The sequence below is a fragment of the Athene cunicularia genome (assembly GCF_003259725.1).
Source record: "Athene cunicularia isolate RWA chromosome 15 unlocalized genomic scaffold, athCun1 chr15_part1, whole genome shotgun sequence".
Classification (NCBI taxonomy): Eukaryota; Metazoa; Chordata; class Aves; order Strigiformes; family Strigidae; genus Athene; species Athene cunicularia.
This window is the reverse complement of record NW_020799121.1, coordinates 12502183-12505864: the sequence shown is the minus strand read 5'-3', so window position 1 is coordinate 12505864 and position 3682 is coordinate 12502183. Positions and strand designations below refer to the sequence as shown.

General features: G+C 48.1%; 2 protein-coding genes across 2 annotated transcripts in view; one reads left to right on the top strand and one right to left on the bottom strand.

The window, feature by feature from the left end:
* The window catches only part of SBNO1 (strawberry notch homolog 1), a 32716-nt gene extending 31196 nt beyond the window's left edge, over window positions 1-1520 (bottom strand). Inside the window, exon 1 of the mRNA XM_026859967.1 lies at window positions 1502-1520. The gene's annotated coding sequence lies outside the window, so the exon portion shown is untranslated. The remainder of the gene's footprint in view (window positions 1-1501) is intronic.
* Window positions 126-3682, top strand: part of KMT5A (lysine methyltransferase 5A) — a 12860-nt gene continuing 9303 nt past the window's right edge. Inside the window, exon 1 of the mRNA XM_026859462.1 lies at window positions 126-1070. The gene's annotated coding sequence lies outside the window, so the exon portion shown is untranslated. The remainder of the gene's footprint in view (window positions 1071-3682) is intronic.

Here is a 3682-nt window from a genome sequence, read left to right as displayed (position 1 = left end):
CCCCCCCGCCCCTGCTCCCGCTGCTGAAGGCGTCTCCCTTCAGGCGGCCCCTCGGCTCGGGCCCGCCGCGGTTGGCGCTGGTGTTCTGTGGGGCCGGGGCTGGGCGCGTCCCTGTGAAAACACGCTGAGGCGGCTGTAGGGCTCCGAGGAGTCCGGCGGGGTCAGTGCCACCCCGTCTCGGGGACACCTACAGCTCCCTCTTCTCTCAGGGTTCCACGACTCTGTGGTGTTTCCCTGCCAGGAGCTTTCTGGACGCCCCCCGGAGGATGAGGGGTGACAGAGCGGTGCAGCGCGGAGGCCCACCCCTGCTGACCAGCCTGGGAATGCCGCACCCCTGGGGATGTGCTGGTACATGACTTCTCCCGAATATTTTACAAGTTGTGAAGGTGAAATTTGCTGCTGCAAAGAGCCAGCTGTACTTGAAAACCTGATGACTACTTTAGTTCTACATTTGAAGAGATCTTTCTAGCACTTAAAAGTCCTCAGACTGACAGATTTTTGCTAAAAGGGACAGTTTTCCATTAAAACGTTTTCCCGGTTGTGTAAGAATATGGAACTTCTTAAGAACTTGAACACAAAATTGAAGCAGACATAAATTGTGGACAGTCATGAGATCTGCTTAAAACGTTCAGTACTGCTCATTCAATTTTATAACAGTTTGCTTATTTTATTGTTAGACAAACTTAACAAGGATTAAAATAACCAATGAAGGATTAGGCAGATTTAGGCGCAGCTATTTAAAGACAAAGCAATGTTAATTAAACTGACTGCAGTAATTCAGATTAATCAGTGATGCTTCAGACTCTAAATGGTGAAAAAAGACAACAGAAGTCTGGCCAGGGATGAGAAGAACAGTTTAAACGTCAGCTAATATCATGATTACTGCCCTCTATGCACTTCAGACAAAGGCACAGTGAAGTACGGTTTGCATGCGGTGTATCTAACATGAAATGCATCTAAGCAGCTCCCTACAATCAGGATAAGAAAGTCATGGGTTTTGATATTTTGAGTTGAAAAAAAAGCCATCAGGCCTGCAAGCAGAATTTAAGATCATCCTCGACTTGGGAGAGGTGAGTAGTCCCACTGGTGGCAATGGTGCTTCCTACTGGCGTGAAAAATAGCACGTGCAGAATTATCTGCAAGACACCGTTTCCATAGGATTTTGCACGTAACTTAAGGCTCTCAATGCACTTTTTGGTCAGAGGTCTGTTTTATCATTGCCAGACACTGTTCTGAAAGTGATTCTGGTTTAGAATCTATGAAATGTAGTTAGCACGTGCTGGCATTGTACTGTATGACTTTATAAAATAACGTTGCTTAATATAACACTCAACAGTTACCCTTAGGGCATCGTTTCTGCTTGCTTTCTAATGGAGAGCTACAGTGGCTGAAACACAAATTGTCAGGATTTCATCTTGTAAATAAGTAATTTGTGTAAATGTCGTGATATTTATTTAATTGCAACTATGACAGGTGCTGTTGTGAGAACTACAGCAAGAACTCGCTCTCAGGTGGAAAACAAGCATCTTGTTGGTATATTTGAAAGATATGGAACTTTCGAATTCAAAGGTAACCAGTCCTAAAAAGTAAGATTTTTTTTTTTAATTGTGTGAGGTGTTGATTTAGAATGAAAGTATTTACTCTGAAGCTTTTTCTTTCCTTTCTGAGCAGATCCAACGCCTTGCTCATTAATTTTTTAATCCCTTCCACCCCCAAACGATTTCACATTTTCGCGTTAAAACGTAGCGCGCTCAGCAGCTGCCCTTACACTGCTACGGGAGATAATATTTAGGTCACTGGGTTTTAAAGCCGGTGCTAGTGCGCGTCCTGCTGCTCCCTCTGGAGTTTAGGAGGCGGCCGGCGCTTTCCCATGTGCCGGGTACCCTGAGTCACGGTGACGGGCGGCTGCTGACAGACGCGTCCTCTTTTGGGCCTTATGCGTGGTAACCTTTTAACTTCCCCTCGGTACTGGCTTTTTTGCTCGTAACTCCCTGAAGCGAGCTAAGGGGGTAAAGCCCAGCTTATTTTGTTAATTCATAGTACGATCCCACCGCGACGACCAGGGGTCAGTGAGAGATGACGCCGTTTTCTTTGTTGCCCGAGGGAAGATGATTACTGAGCTTGCTTTGCCCTCTAGTGGCAGCCCGCGCAGTTTCAAGGCAAACTGGGTTGCTTTGTTTAATATGTTTAAATATTAAAAATATCCAACCCCCAAAAGCTGAGCAAAACCACAGTAAAGGTGTTTCCAGCGCTTTCCCAAGACATTAGGAACAACGTTGCTCAATTACTGCAAGAAGGAAATCATCATTAGTAATTTATGAAGAATTTTTTCCAGGCGCATCCTAGCTGTGGGAAAGAACAGTGTGAATTGGGGTGGAAAAATCAGACCGGTGTCTGCCAAGGGCTCCGGTGCTCTTCTGGGGAGCTTGGTGTGGATGGAGAATTTCATTACAGAGTGTCCAGCTAATGGCAGCTGGTTGCAGCCTTGTGTCCGAAGGCGTTTACAGGGAAACGGTGCATTTTTGGTTGCCTTTCCGTGAAACACCTATGTCCGCCTTGTGAGGGAAGATGACGCAGAGCTGGGTTTCTTTTGCCTTTTCTCAAAATGCCTGGTTATGCGGAAAGCTGTCACAAAATGAGGAGAGGGCGGGCTGAAACACCGTGCTGCCTGCCGGCACCTCTGCTGCAGCCACGCCGCATTCCTGTCCTGCCCGTTTCCGAGGATGAGGCCAGCTCTCCGGGGTATTTCTTGCTGAAGTTGACAGTGTTAGGTTTTTTGTTTTTTTTTTTTTTTTTTTTTTTTTTTTTTTTTTTTTTTTTTTTCCTTTTGTTCTTAAGGAAAGAGATAAGTTTTCCGTTGTGTCACCATCCTGAACTGGCTGATGGAATGCCCGAGAGCCAAGGACTGCCTGTGGCTGCAGATAAGGCTTTGGTGGGCAGCGTCCCCTCGCTTATCCCAGCCCCCCGCCCTGAGTGCACACAGGTAACTCTTGTTAGATAAGTCTTAAAAGGGCTAACAGATAAGAGGAAAAAACTACTCATAAGTTGTTCCTCAATATAATTGTTCTACTTAACGTGGAGCACCAAAGAGGTGCTGTGTAGTAGTTTCCTAATTTTTATGATGACATCCACACCAAAGAGACAGTCAGCACCACTTGATCCCTCTGCCCTCTTGCCACAATCATACTTTCCTGATTTTGGAGTGTATGTACTAGACCTGAGCTCCTGCCCAGGGCATCGATGCTGTTTGGGCTTTTCTGGGGCCGGCTCTGTGGTTTCGCCATCTTTTACCTGCCCTCGTTACGGAATAGGGGATTACGCAAGAAGGTTTTTGATGCTCAACCGTGATATTTGAGCATTATCTTTTCTCCAGGCGAGCTTTGAGGATGGAATTAATAGGATTCGATTTCAACCAGGGAGATTTAAGCCAGACATTGCATAAACCAGGCTAATCGTCTCGCAGAGCGGGGTTCTAGGCTCAGGGGTCCCCCGGGTCCCCGCCGCGCAGTGAGGGGGGCTGCGCGCTCCGCTGAGAGGTGCGGGAGGCAGGCGGGGCGGCGCTGGGAGGTGCCGCTGCTCGGCCAGACCGGAGGGGCCGGGGGTACGGGGTTACGTGTCACCGGAGCGGCCCCTCCGGTCCCGGCGTCCTACGCACGTGGCGGGGCCCGGCCGCGGAAGGGCG